The sequence below is a fragment of the Podarcis gaigeae genome (genome assembly GCF_964106915.1).
Source record: "Podarcis gaigeae genome assembly, chromosome: 5".
NCBI lineage: Eukaryota > Metazoa > Chordata > Lepidosauria > Squamata > Lacertidae > Podarcis > Podarcis gaigeae.
In genome coordinates this window covers 39,505,107-39,520,851 of record NC_139681.1, presented here as the reverse complement: position 1 = coordinate 39,520,851, position 15,745 = coordinate 39,505,107, and the positions used below count along the sequence as shown (strand labels likewise).

At 38.2% G+C, this 15,745-nt stretch overlaps 1 pseudogene across 3 annotated transcripts in view; it reads right to left on the bottom strand.

Moving 5' to 3' along the window:
• LOC310845680 (heparan sulfate glucosamine 3-O-sulfotransferase 1 pseudogene) overlaps window positions 1-15,745 on the bottom strand; it is an 80,023-nt pseudogene that overhangs the window by 10,282 nt on the left and 53,996 nt on the right. The window contains exon 3 of one of the 3 annotated variants that reach the window (XR_014568701.1): window positions 11,212-11,387. The exons of the other annotated variants lie outside the window; for them this stretch is intronic. The product of XR_014568701.1 is annotated as a heparan sulfate glucosamine 3-O-sulfotransferase 1 pseudogene (transcript). The remainder of the gene's footprint in view (window positions 1-11,211; window positions 11,388-15,745) is intronic. 3 annotated transcript variants of the gene reach the window in all.

Genomic DNA, 15,745 nt, shown 5'->3' with positions numbered 1-15,745 from the left:
CTCCTCAAAATGAAATTTTATTTGACTGGCCTTAGTGCTCTGGTACTTTCCTTCTCAACATGTTTCCTAAGTTTGAGATTTCTTTGAGCATAAAAGGTTGGACTAGCATAATACTCTTGTCTTGACCCATCTTTAGTACAAGGCAATTGATGGATGCCTCACTTCTTTCTCTAATCAGATCCATGGACTATTGGCAAACCTTTACATTTGTGCTCCATGGAATTGCTGTAGAATAACATTTGGCTCCTAAACTAGACTTGATGCCTCCACAGAGGCTTTTCTGATTGGATTTTTCTCTGAACAGAGCTCTTGCCTATCAGTCAACTGTCAGCTTTAACTGACTAAGATTAAGTAGTTGCTGATATGTACCACAGAGAGTGCAAGGAAATGGACAAGAGAATACACAGGACTTTATTTCAGAAGTCTGAAATCAATATTTCTAAAACTGTGTTGCATCCCTGAAATCTTTCAACTGCATGAATCAAGAAGGGTTAATGAAAGTACTGAGCAAAAAACAAAAAAATCACACACCAAACACCTCAGGATCTTAGTGTACTTTTAAGTACTTTGTGCTAAAATGCATAATGAATCTTAAATATAATTAGGCTTTTTGGTTGTTGTTGTTTTTTAAAAAGAAAAGTCTATATTCCAATCACAGTATAAGAACATATTTATGCCAAGTGTCTGATGTACTGAAAATAAAAAAGTATCACATTGAATAAACAGTTTTCAGTATATCTTTAATAGTAATTTTAGAAAACTCTAGGTCTTTCTAGCTTGAAGGCTGGTAGGCACGTCCAATATGGAAGCATTTGCACTGAGCATAATTAGCCCTCAAATCAACAGTTGCCAGGGGGGAGCACCAACATCAAGATTCAGTTCAGATACCGATATTGCACTTTGGGAAGCAGCTCGTATCGTCCTGAGGTGCTTCATAGTCTTCCTGGTTTGACTCAGGGTCCGGATCCCACTCTGCCTCAGGAAGAACCAACTTTTACCATCTCTATTGTTGAAGCCTCTTTTGCAGGATAGGAAAACTACTGAGAAATTTCAACACACCACTTGCGCTAACCACAAGTTTGATTCATGTGCTGTAGTTGTACAGTCTTGGGTTCCTGTTTATGTACTTCCTCTCAACTGTCTTCCTTTGTACTTTCACAAGCCTCTGCTATGCCTGCACCAGCTGAAACCTTTACTGCACCGAGATCATTAGGTGATTTATTCTATGCCAAACTTTTTTCAATTCAACAGTCCCTTTTACCTGGGGCCTTTGTCCTATGGCTACTATCTATAGTATATTTGTGACATATTAAACCATTAGTTTCCTGCAAGCTGTTTCCTGTAACGCAAGCAGACAGCATGGCTTCAGATCCACTGCCGATTCAAAGCAATGCTAGAATATACTCTGCCTCTTGCTCCCACTACTGTTCATGCCAGCTTCAGAAAGAAGCTGAGTATTGCTCCTCTTGTGTTTGAGTTTGAGAGAATTCAGAACACACAGTGCTGCTGATGCTAACACTTCTGCTACTGCCATTACCAGACCCACCATCATTTGTCTAAACCTATCAGTAGGGTTGGGGGCTAGGGCACCCCATGGGTTGCCAGGTGCATGTGCCTCTCATGAATAACAGGGTGTGTGTGTGTGTGTGTGTGTGTGTGTGTGGTGCTTAAAAGGGGCTTAAATTAACAATTTCATTCTGGCAGAGTCAGAGAAAGGCACGCACACAACTGGGGGCTGGGCCTGAGTGCACGAGAGAAACAAGCAGACTGAAAAATAAGATAAAATAGCTCAGTTTAATTGAAAAAGATTCACATGCGAAGTCCCAGATCTAGAGTGTGGCAAGCATAAAAACTCTACTAAAAAGGAAAATACAGGAAGAACAAACTGAACATCACACATGAATACCAGCCCTAAAACTGAAAGTAGGAGAAAAGAGGAATAAGACTGCACAATAATAAAAAAAAATGTGCAGAAGTACTGGAACAGAAAAAACCAGAATGAAAATAAAGGTGGTAGATGTAATGTGTTATTTCTGGTAGACTGAAAATGATTCAGAAGTATAGTCAGTAGGAAGAGGGATACCACCTAATTCAGCAGAACTCTTCTATGTCTGCTCAGGAGAGAAAACTTGCTAAAGAACAATGAGCATTTGAGACAAATACACATATGTTTCTCTCAACTTCACTCTCATGAAGCATTGTGATTGGACAGCCCTCTTAAATTCTAAACCTCTCAGTCAAAATGGACTATCCCTCCTTCCCTCTCTGCCCACACTTTCCCACACATTCAAGGGCATTTCTTGTAAACTTGGTTTCCTTTGTCACAAAAAAATGATAGCAATGGGTAGGTGGGTGGGTTGCAACCAAGTCATCAGAATAGAACAAAGCTTTTGGGATTCCCCACTTCAACTTATGGGACCTTGTAGAAACCCTGTCTCACCTGGGACAAGCCCTGAAATGCTATGGGGCACCCTGGTTCAGAAGCCACTGCTAAAAAAACAACAACAAAAAACAAGCACTCTAGAACAGAGGCAGATGAACTTCAAGCTTGAGAGATCTATTTTGCTAGACCCCAAGCTCCACCAGCTGGAGACAAAATAGTGGCTTAGGACAAGGGGCAGACATCCACTTAGAATTAAGGAATCTTAGCACAGGATTTCGTATTGGTACTGAGGTCACAATCCTTTCACTCAAAATGCATTCTTGATCCTGCCCCTCACCACACCCCAAAAACCCCAAGCCATGTGTTCCAGCAATTTAATTTGGAAAAAGGTTATTTACATTTTTAAAAAACTGAGAATCAGAAATCCTTGGTGCTCTTCTGCATATCATCCAAAGATCAACTACACTGGTGTTCTGCCCACTTCAGATTTAAATTGTAATTAGGGGCTTGCATATAGCAATGACACCTGTATTATTTACGGGAGTTTTCTCTCACTTTACAACACTGTCAGCTGAACTACTTTCAGTGCTGAATTTCAGTTCAATCTGAATTAATATGGTGGAATTTTAAAACTATTCAGAAATTGAGTTTATAAAATGATAAAAAGGCCTCTAGCTGCATGAAATCCATGGGGTGCAATATAATTAGAGCTTGGAAAAGTTTTAGCTGTGACAAATAATTCTGCTGACACTGATACATCTTAACATTGAGGTAGGAGAATCTGGAGTGAAATTGGGAGCTGGACAAAGCAGCAGTAATACTTTAGTAACTTTCCACACCTGTGTAGTTGCTTTTCTTGTTGCTAAAATCATATTGGTAGAAACCAACCTAAGAATCAATACATTCCAGTAACATTTTACTACAATGTTTCTGCAGATTAGCACTGGACCACATTAGGATTGTTGATGTTCAAACTCTTAGATGTTAACTAAAGTTTTGGGGAAAGGGAAGAAAAGCACTCTTGTAGACACGTGGGGTTGCAATCCCACTCTGTTACAATAATGCAAGTATATACAAATAATACAATAATGCACGCTAATCTCAAGAACCAATAGGAGGAAATCCACATTCATCATATTTAAAATAGCATTACTTTGAATGTGCTAGAAACTTAATGGCATGTATCCATTAGGGAATGCTTCTGTAAATGGATGTAGTAAATAAATAGTTACAAAAAGTATAATTTGATGTAGTTATCAGTAGAAAGGAGCAGCACTGATAATCACATGTAAATCAAATATGTACTATCATGGAAGAAACATGTATGCGATTGTACTTAGACATTCTGGACCTGAGACAATTCCTTTCTCTCCTCTACCCATAGTGTCTCTTTGTTCCCCTATCAGTACTTTCTCCTTTTCTGTCTCCTTCCCTGCCTGCATCTGGTCCATTGCCATAAATCCATTGCCATAAATTTTTTTGGTCTTTTTTTCTTAATGCACCATTTATTTATTTTTGTTTGGAAGGAAGATGTCTTGTACCAACTCAGACAAAGGTCCATCTAGCTAACTATTGTCTACACTGTAGGACTGCCCTCCTGTGGAGAACTATTTATCTACAGTGACTTGACATGCAGAAAAGGCTCCTTTCACCCTGCGACTACAAACCAACATTTTGGGTATGTGTTTAAGAACTTCTAGGATGCAAAGGGCTTTACAATTTTTTAAATCTCAATTCATCCTCACAAATGGGCATTTAAAAGGGTACAAGTCTCCATTATGGAAGGGCCTTGGTTTTTCATTGACATTATATAAAAAGGATAGCTGAAAGTTTATCTGCCATGCCTCTCCTATGAAGCAAGGGTAAGTCATGAAAAATAGGAATTTTCTGCCCGATTGCCTAGAAAGTCTTCAATGTGACATTTCAGTTAAGGAGACAGATTAGTGCTCCTAAAAACTATGGACACAGAAATGTCACAACAGTCATTATCCATTTGTATGTAACTATTCTATTTGTATTTAGACGTTTGATCTCCTTGAAGATACATGGATCAGTGGTCTCTTTTTGGAGTTTAGACAGTTGACCTTAGTGTAGTTTGGAACAAAGGCAGGTCTGTCCTGAGAGATTTATACTTTTAAACAAAGTGTAGATTTGGTTCTGTAGAACATCTGACTAATGATTTCAAGTGTTGTGAATTTGGAATCATATATGTCATATCAATAGTCCTAAATATCCGATTGTCCATTTTAAAAAGTTTAATTTACATTTTTATCACAATCATGTTTGTGGTGGCACTTTAGGGCAGAGCAGTACTTTACTTCAGCAAACACAACAACAAGAAGAACAAATGGGCTGTAATTTGAAGTTTGCTCCAATTGGCAGTGGCCCTGTGACAATTTAGCCAGTTGTAATTGGAGATGCCAGGGACCGAAACTGGGACATTTGGTATGCAGAACATGCACACTTCCACTGAGCTACAACTCTTCCTTTTCTCCTGCATTCTTTCCTCCCCATCCATTTTACTCCCAGTTTTCCCTAGTTAGGTTCCCACAGTTGGCAATTGGTCTTGGGCAAAGTTGAAGGAAAGCCACGCCCACTTTTGTCCTTCCTTCCTGAAAATGTTCCCATGCCTTCCTGTTTTTCTAGAAACACTGCACTGGGAACTTAGTTTTCATGAGGTAACATGTCTAGCACTTGGAACTAACTTCTTTAGTCTTCGATTTCACATTTTTGCCCTGGCTATAATATGGTTAGATCATAATTTGGGGAGCTAAAGACCCTTGACACCTGAGGTAAATATTTTAGGGCTCACTCAAATTCTTTCATCTGTGACATGTTTTAACTGATTTCATTTTTGTTTGGTTTTTAAATTGTTGTAACCCACCCAGGGACCTCATAGTGAGAAATGGGTAACAATATTATTAAAAAATAAATGTGAACTGCTCATTTACTACATTGAAGTATGAAACCAACAATTCATGACAATTGCCAAATCTTCAAATGGCAATTCCAGGCTAGGAACTCATTTGTAAACACTAAAAAAGAACCTGTGTACATGCATGAAAAAATGTTTAAGATTATTTCATTTCGATTAATTAGGTTGGTTACACTGAAACTTTGTCATAAAATGCCTCTGATCTCATAATTTAGGCCAGCAAACAGGAAAACAACAAATCATTTAGAGTCATTTAATTTCTTTTCTTTTGTGCAACACATCAGGAAAAGAACAATCTTGATTGTAATCCACCTCAACTAACATGCACTCAGGGTTTTTTTGTTTTGCTAAGGAAAGTGATACATGTGATATAAGACAATTTAATCTAGAAGCTGGAGGAAAGATGACAAGTGGATGAAAAGCAGCCAAGTCAAACAAAAGCACATGCCATAGATGCTCTAATACAAACTGACTACTGCCTTTCTGGAAAGAAAACACAGAAGTTAATGCTGATGCTGAAAGGCAACAGGCTGAGATCAGAAATACATTTTCATTAACAAAAATTACATGGCACCAGCTCAATCAGATACACAAGGAACATAATGCAGAGCAATGGGCTTACATTCTTCATGTGAACATAGGAAACGGAAGCAATAAAGATTAATTCAGAATGTGTTACTACTTGATGTACCCCTTAACAAAGTCTTCGACAAGCCATCTGGAGGACAAAGGAGCTATTTTATCCTTGGATTATATTGACAAATTCCACCACCACACACAAATACACAACCATGTAAACCAGGAATGGAGAAAACTTTTCAGCCTGAGGGATGCATACCTTTGTGGGCAGCCTTTTAGGAGCTGTATCCCAGTGGTGGGCAGGGCCAGAGGAAAATGTGGGCAGAGCAAGGAAGGTAAATTTTACCTCCATACATCAGAATAGATTTGAACATACAATCCTTCACCCAGGCAGGCAAAAGACATATTCAGGGTCCAATACAAGGGAGGGTTCATTGAGGGTGTGGCCTGGGGATAATGGGCGTGGCTGAGGAGGAGGTACAACTTTGGGAGAGTCTTGAGGATCAGACAGAGAAGGCTGATGTAAACGCTTGACATATAGGGATGCATACCGAAGGAGCTGGCATTAAATTCCATTATTGTAGCTGTACTGAAATAGCAGCTGGCATCCTTCATGCTAGCATTTTACAACTGTATGAACTAAAGCACGGTTTAATGATGATGAAGAGACAGAACATTTCTTTGCTTTTCAAGGTGTGTCACACAAACTGTTGCATTTTCAATGGTCTCTGTGTAGCTACCTGGTCATATGCACCAGTGCTTAAACAGGTAACAGTCTAACAGTAAAATAAACTTGGCACCCATGTACAACTGAGTAAACTGGAACAACCATACATTTATAAAAGAGAGCAAGTCAAAATGACTTAAAATCTCTACCTTGCCACAGGCAGCCCAATAGCAAAGAACACATAAATTGTAGGTGGCTGTGTTGGTCTATTAGGAACAAAAAAAAATCCAGAATATCCACAGTAGCATGATACCTTTACTAGGACCAAGTAAAAACCACAAACTAGTGAGCTTTCAGGTTCTCCAGAACTCTTCTTCTGACATGAAGTTCAGTAAAATGATATGGGTGGGAGAAAAGAAAAGGCTAAGCATTGGCAGTGGACACACACAAAAATGCACCTACTTTGTCTTTTATTAATTCTTAACTTGGTGTACCACCTAAAATTAGTATCCAGCTTTGCTGATGCCATATTTCTTTTTTTCTGCCTTAGCAAAGGTCATAGCTTGTGGGTTCTGCTGAGTGCTGAAGACAGATCAAAGCACTTATTAGTGTTTATATTTTCCTTCTCCCAGTATGTCTCAGTTTAGCACCTAGCAGGGTCTGATCTAATTAAGGCTGCAGTTTATGTGAACATTTGCCCGGGAGTAAGTCCCATTGAACTCAGTTAAGAACTATTTCTGAGCAGACTTGCATGGAACTGCACTGTTAAGTCTGCATAACACCTCCTGTGCTCCATTATAAGATTTAAAATAATCTGCTGACTTAGGGGCTTCAACATCATGCCTAGCTCCCCAGCCACTGTTGTTTTGCTTAACATTCCCGCTTAGCAGAAATCAATCACTTCCCTATTAGTTGGTGACATTTTAATTGGTCCTAGCTTCTGTGTTTTTTGAATAGTGTTAAGGGCACCAGTGAAGCAGTATGCAATATGAAAGATATACCCCAGAATTTCCCAGATATACCCCAGATGACTGAGCATTCTTCCCAGGTTTCACATGACTACGCTTGCTTCAAAAGCTGCATCCCAGTATCATCCAAAACATTTCAAGGGAACCTGGGGTGTACATCTGGAATGATACATCCAAGCTGCTTGGGCCATGGCCTTGTTTTATCCCAATATAATGAGTATGGCCTCACAGTGCCACACCACACTGGTTGCTAATAAAAAAAAGTAAAATTAGCCTTTCTTCCCATATAATGACAATTGCAAAAGGAAGGAAGAGGCAAGAAAAGCTAAAGGCTTCAAGGGAGTTTAAATGCAAGAGCACATCTCTGTCTGAGCTTTGTTGTTTGTAGTCAAAGGTCTTTACAATATAAACAATAAAAAACAAACAATCCAATCCAAGAGCAAGTTAAAAACATATTGATTTTTAGAACTGCAAATTATCTAAACTTTAATACTGTAATATAATTTGGATTTTTTTTTAACCCACCTTGACAGTATACTGTTTCAGGTTTATAAAAGCGAATGAAATCTGGCTGTGACATCTGTCACTCCATAGATCTTTAGGGCTGATCTGCAGATGCTTGTGCATGGCTCTCTTTGTTGATGACCACTGGCCTTTTCACTACTATATTTCATTTTATGAGATTAATGAAAAGTGTTGCAGTGAATGATAACTTAACTATTATCATGAAGTGCCCTTGTGGTCATTCAAGAAGGTAACATGCTGTCCTTCAGTTAACAGGCCATACAGACACTTCTTTTAATCCAATGCCTTCAGAACTGATTTAGTGCTGATTGATTTACCATACTATTCCTTTCAACACTTATTTTCAGTATTCCTTTCTGGGCTAAAATTGCTTTTTTGTGCCTCTTTATCTGAACATAAAAATGTAGGGATTAAAGGCTTAGTGGTCAGCTAAATATATGTTCAAATACTGTAGTTTCCATAGGTTCTTCATATCTTTCTTGGATCAAAAGACCAGGGTTATAGCAATCATTAAACATTAAAAAGACAAATGTGAAAACTATTTTGGTAAAAACGTCTGTTTAGAAATTGATCATATTTGATCATATTATCTGACTACCACTTACGTTTTGAGTTTTTTATTCCCTTTGTGCTTATGATTGGCAAAACTTGCTCTATATCTTGTAGCCTATCTCCCTCTCCAGTAATCATTCTTTTAAAATGAAGCTATGTTGATTTTTGTCATTACCAACTCTCTTTTTTCAGAATTATTTATAAAATGTGAAATCTCCATGCCTCAGAAACATACATACAGGGGACAATAAATCCAAATTTGAAATTGAACTGTAAGTTATACAATAAACAGAAAGAGTTATTTCTGTTTATAACTCACTAAGAAAGCAATGAAATTGAAGAATGCAGGCTATCAGTTAATGATGGCAGCTCTTTCTGAATACAGTGTGTATATATATATGGATATTTCCCAAAAATACATTTAAGAAGACAGAGCAGTTTCCTTCTCTCAAAATCTTAACTTTTGTATGTTGTGCTATTCTTTCTAATGCTGTATTATCATTGCAAGATACATTGTGGTGGTAGCATTTACATTTACTAGGTAAAACCAGTTTCATGGTTAGGTCCTGCTTGCTATTCAGAGTGTGTATGCGAAAGAGTAATTAAATTAAACAAATGCAAAACTGACTAAAGGATACATTGTCAATAATGATAATAAAAATAAAGAGGAGCTTCATAGGAGCTTGGAGTCTGCTACTGTAACAGGTAATGTTCCAGGCATAGGAGCCAACTCCTAGAGGACAACAAAGTTCCTTCACCCCCCCAAAAAAATATTTGAGGGGGCCGTCCCCCCCTCATAGTTGATGGGCACTGCCATTCAAATAGTGTGTGTGTGTGTGTGCGCGCGCTCCATCTTGTGATCAATAAATGATGTGGGGTGGGGCTTACCTTCCCCCACCCCAATATTTTATTAAAGTTGGCCCCCCTGGTTCCAGAAGCATCCAGAATGCTATCTGGTCTGTGGTTAATGGATGAATTTTAGTTTCTAAGGACGGGTACTGGTGACCATTTTTGTTCTTGCACCTCATTGCTGATAAGTGGCGAGAATGGGCCTTTTTTGTAGTAGTTTTGTAGTAGTAGTCTATAGAATGCTGTCTCCAGTGAGGCCTGCCTGGCACCAACTTTGTCATCATTTGGGCATGGGCAAAGATCCTTTTGTTTTCCCAGGCATTTGGGCAGCACTGATGATTTTTTTACTTTCATGCCTATGTATTTGGATTTTTTTACTTTCATGCCTATGTATTTTTTATTACTTAATTTTATTTTATTTTGAAAATTATTCTTGTAAATTGCTTCAGGACATTTGTTGGGAGAAGCAATTTATTTACAAGTTCAATAAGCTATCTGCTGTCAAGAACTGCATCAACTGAAAATTCAGGAACCATGAACTGTTTTAAGTGTAAGTACTCCCACTTTCCCCTGGCACATGCAAATGTGTGGGAGCCATAGGGCAACAGAAATCCAGCAGATTTATCTTGTTAACGAAGCAGCAGGAAATATTGCCTAAGATCTCTGAAGGGCCAGGAATGCTAGAGAGGAATGACAAAGGAACCATCAGAGTATCCGCCTTGCTGAGATTCAACATTTAACATGAACCTAGTATCAGGATTAGCTAATATGCAAAGCATAGTGGTTTGAAACTCAATAGTAAAGACGAACTAAAAAGGGGAACAGTTTCTTGCAGAAAAGTTCGGCCCCTGTGCACCCTCTACCCTCCCCATCTTGATAATCTTTTGAGGCCATCAAATGGGGCAAAAATGTTTGACTCCTCTATATAACTATGTCAAGAATGGCCCACTTTTTCCACATTGTAAAACTCAGGCAGCTGGAAGAGGATATAAAAGAAAGAGTAGATGATCATGGTAGCTCCTGTGAAGACTTGCTAATCCCTGGAATCAGTATGAAGCCCACAATAATATAAAAATACAACACATAACTTACTGGGGAAGTTCAAACCTAACTTTTCTAATCCTCCATGCTTTAAGGATCAGGAATGTGCCCCAATTATCTACCTTTTTGTTTAACACTAGAATTGCAAATGAACTGATGGTTTAACCATCCTTTCCAAAAGACACTTTAAAAAGTGCTTCACTCTGTCTTTAATTTCATTACTGTTTAACCTGCTTTAAAAGTTTCCAAAAATTCCTTTAGCACCCCTTTCTTTATCCCTCCTCTCAGTCCCATGCATGGTCAATAAGCAGCTGCGGATGTGTGAGAAAGCACATATTTAGCACAGAAAACACCCCAGCCTTTATGGGCTATTAGGAACTAAGACTAGGAAGAGAAACATAACCCTGAATTTAGGTAGCCAGAAATGTAAGTGCATGAATGAAAAGACCAATGCAGGTAATTAGCTGACTCATGACTCAGTCATACTCCACGGCACCTTTCCTTCAACATCCTCCCTTCACTCTTTGCAGACACACTTCTCCTATAAACATTTGATCAACAGCCAGTGTCTTCTGGTCATTGTTCCAGTAAAACCTCCATTGCATGTCCTCTTTCAAGCATCATCCCAACTGGCTACCCAGTCTGTCCTAGGAGCATAACCAACAAGGGAAACAAGAAGGGTTAGGGTAACACTGAGCTAATGAGGTCTCACCCTTGATCATGCTCCACCAGTGAATCTCTGGGCAAGACAGATTTGTACTCCTCAGTTAGTTGGTGTGTTGTCCTCCATCATAGTGGTAGTTCTGTCCTGCCTTAGTGGGTTTAAGCTGGGCAAAAGACCACACTGGAAGTTTTCTATGAAATCCCTGCAACCACGTATTTATTCTGCTGCATTGTAAAGAGAGACAAAGCACTCAAGTTTTCAGTGAACAATATTTATATCATCACAAAACTCAAGGCAATTTTGCTTTGAGTTTCTATTAAGATGACTTAATAATAAGACTGCTTCAGGAACCATAATTATAGGACTTTCAGAGGAATAATTATTCACATTACAGTTGCATATTATATAGCTGCTTATGGGTTTCAGAGCAAGTCTCTTTATGTGACTGAGTAGGCAGCAAGATCCATAAAGACTGTACTTAATCATTAATTACAATTCTCTGAATATTAGTTATGAGAAGACTATAGAAACGTTGATGCTATATTTAGGGGCCAAAGAAAGGAAACAATGCAGCCTTTAGGGTGTATAAATTAGATCATGAACCATATCATAAACCCAACAGTGTATCATATACGGAATGTTTATGTGCGGTAGAGCTCCCTGCAGAGAAAAAGGTTGTGACCCAGAGCAGCAATTTGCATGAATGCAAGCGAACTATTTTCCAATTCATAACTTTCTTTGTACTGTTCACTACCGCAGACAAAGAGGTAAGAGAAGTCAGTTCTTAAACTAATATGCCTGTTTTGGCTGGATCAAGCATGAGCTTTCCAGAATGCTCTTCTGCAGTACTTTTATTCTTCTTCAGTGAGTACACAAAGGTATGCAGTGCTGGCACCTTTTTTTTGTTAAAACGTGTGGCACTTAACTGTAACAACTTTATGGTGAGTACTGGCACCTCTTTTTCTCTTCAGTTATGTGTAGCTGCTCCCTTACATTCATGTAACATGTCTATAATGTTAGCCAAAATTTATCCACCAAACCTTTCACTCATTAGAATCACATTAGCAGGAGTTGTTAGGGACAATGGCTCTGTATTATTATTCCAATCTGCATATATGTACCCTAGACAGAATTCACTGTCTCTCCTCTTTGGTTCTCTAAGAGTAACTTGTTTCCTTCATCTAACAATCTAATTAAAATATGCTGTACTAGCTGCTAATCATATAATTCAAATGAACTATAGAACTTGAATAAAATGTACTGTACATTTGATGGTTATAAAGTGCCTCTTTCAAAACAGTAAACAAGTAATGGGGTAATTTGCAGGGCAGCCTTGGTCACAGGTTTGTCTTCCTTGGTATGTAATTTCCCCCCCATGATCAGATTATCCTACATTTTTTCTAAATGCGTCCTTGGTGGAGTTGACTATTTCAGCACTATTTTCCTAGTTTGATCCAATGACCAACAGAACAGCCAGCATTAGAAATAGAATTAGTTCTCTGAAGAGTGCATCTTGTGCCTTTTTGTCTATCAAATTAAGCAGGAACAAAGCAGGCTTGACAGATAGGGGGTTTCCAATGATGTTTAACACATATGCCCTGTGTCAACGTGAATTGTACACATTTGTTTAAAAGGCTAGTTCTCAGCAAAAATCCCAGCTGAGGCTTGATCCTGTTTCAATTGTCACCAGTTTTTTTGGCAGATAAAAGCAGATGTTTAACCGCAGGTACACCAGTTACAACAGATGCAAGGCACTGTATTTTGTACTCAGGAATCTGAATCTGAAGTACAAAATATCACGTGAGAAGAATGTTGAGAACCAGCATTTTCTAATGTGTAGTTCAAAGTGTTGTAAAGCTATATTTACTATTCAGGACCAGGCTTAATAATTAGATCAAACTGAATTTTAGAATATATTAAAATATAATAGTGTCAATGGGTTCACTGTAGAAGGCTCTTAATGGAAGAAATGGAACATTTATTCTGCGAGGGGCAAGAGACTTTGTGCTGGCCATGGTTTTCCCCACCTCCATTGCCCTACTCTCCAGCCCCAGGAAACTTGGGGGAGGGTATTTCCAAAGGAATAACTTTAAGGGGTGTGAGACATTGTTTGTTCTCATGGGGTGACTGGTTTCACCTGTGCAGCCCCCACCCCTAGCCTGAGGAACTTTCAGAACAGAGTTGCTGCCCTGTGCATTATATTGAGGTTTCAACTAGTCTGACATGATGAATGAATAGGGAGCAGAAACAGAGATGAGGAGAAGAAAGGGCTACTTAAGAGAAATGACACCTTTAACATCTACCGGTACTTCTGCCCCAGCATGCTGCCACCTTGCTCCCTCAGTAAGGAAAGGCAAAGAAGGGCAAAAGAGCCTCACCTCCTGTACCCTCAATCAAGTCTATCTGAGCAATAGCCTCTCCCAAGTCATTGCTTTAAGAACAACAGAAGCTGGGAAGGGAGAAGAGGAGTTTAGGATACATTTTTTTAAAAAATAGTTGTGTATGGTTTCTCAATTTAATTCTTCTACATGGTTTTGTATGTATTGTGGTATTTCATGCATTGTGACTTGCGGTTTTTTATTGATTATAGTTTAGTAATTATTTATTTTAATTGTTAAGACTGAATTTCTGTATAGCTATTTGCTAATATTTTTATATTTACTTTTACTGTGTACTATTGTATTATAGAATAATAGAATTGCAGAGTTGGAAGGGACCCAACTAAAACATCAGTGACAGAAAACCATGAAACCTCTAATGCTGCCATCTGTAGGGTGGCCATATGTCCTCTTTTTCTAGGACACGTCCTCTTTTTTCATGGGTAGAGTTGTCATAATGATCCATAGTTTAAGGTAGAAGTTGGCAAATGTGTCCTCTTTTTTGCTCTTCAGAATATGGCAGCCCTATCCAAGAGAGTCTGTTCCACTATTTAACAGCTCTTACTGTCACTTCCTCCCAAGTTTCCCAATTCTTCAACTTCATTAATGAGTTCCTGATCAGTTAGTGAGGACCAGGTCCAAGACCCTTGTTGATGAACCCCTTGTTGCTTCTTCCACCTTCTGGGAAATGGAATTGTCAGCGAGGCAATGGAGGAAATGGATTACTGAACATTACTTTATTTTATATGAGTTGTTTATTTTAAAGTTATGTTTTTATTATGTTACAACTTTTTTGTATTGGATCAGATTATTATAAGGTGTGTGATTCTTATATTCTGTGGTTACAAACCACCTAGGTGGTATACAAATTAAAAGTGAAATGAAATGAAAAATTATCAAGCATATTAACTAGATAGTTCCATCATTTCCAGAGGTGTTCCATCATCATCACCACCACCCCGCCCTTCCCTGGCATAAATTGTTTTGATATTCTTTTTTAAAACTTAACTCGCAGTTAACAGAATGATCTGTTTCCCCACAGTGATTACGCTTTGGGGGGGAAATGAATGGTGCTTTATCTCCAATAGCATTTTAATTATGTATTGATAATCTACAAGATAATAGTTAAATGTTCATAATCCATGCGGGAGACAACAGACCACTTCAGGGATTGAAGGAAGAAAATACTTCTGTAATTATAAATGTTTAAAGAACAAGGGCCAATTAGTTGATGATTACTGAAATTATGTTGTCTGTTCTTCAGACCTAGCCAGGAACAAGCCACTGTGATAAACTAGTGGTTGGTTTTGTTTTTTTTGGTGTGTTTTTTTTTTGCTTTACAAAGGAACATGACAGGGGAGAATGCACTCAACAAAACAACTTCAATCTTGGGCAGCATCTTTTCAAAATGACACAACTTACACACCACCACAATTTAATTTCTTTTTTTTCCTGAGCACACTTTTAAATATCGGTATGTTTTAAGTGGTTAACAATTAAAAAGACCCTTCAAGTGAAATGAACAGCCTAAATGAAATTACTGGCTCAATATTTTATCTTGAAATTATGAAGAATACTGCATTATTTTATCTAGGCATCTTCATTAGTATACAGTACACAGTCCTTTAAATCTATTTCCTAAGGCCACCTCATATTTTAACCTTACAACTCCGTATAATAATTCAATATAATATACAAATATGGGGTACAATTCAACCAAATACCAAGTATACCAAGCCTTTTATAGATGTATCCAGAGGTCCCAGTCATCTTCAAGCATTGGCTTGCAGGCTACCATCATAAAAAGCATGCACTTCTCACAGCTAAGCAGGTGAGCTGTAATGAACCTAACCCAGTAGCAGCACGTTCAGACGTCATGGGGATTCCCTCTCGTACACAAAGAAGGGATGGATGGTGCTTTATTTTTCCATCAGCTTCTATAGTTCTTAAATACACCCAACAGTTCTTATTATATCTTACAATATTATTTATTACAATGATAAGTTTGCTTATCATATGTAGCTCAATTGTTCCTGCGCATTTTTGAGTACAATACTAAATTTAAACTCCAGACTTTAAAAAAGACAAAACAAAAACAAAACACAGGCAATTGTACAAAGATCTAAAGATATAAATTGCACAATGTGTCATTAGGTTTCTTCAAATTCACAGTACTACTGTACCAAATGGACAGATCTTTCTTA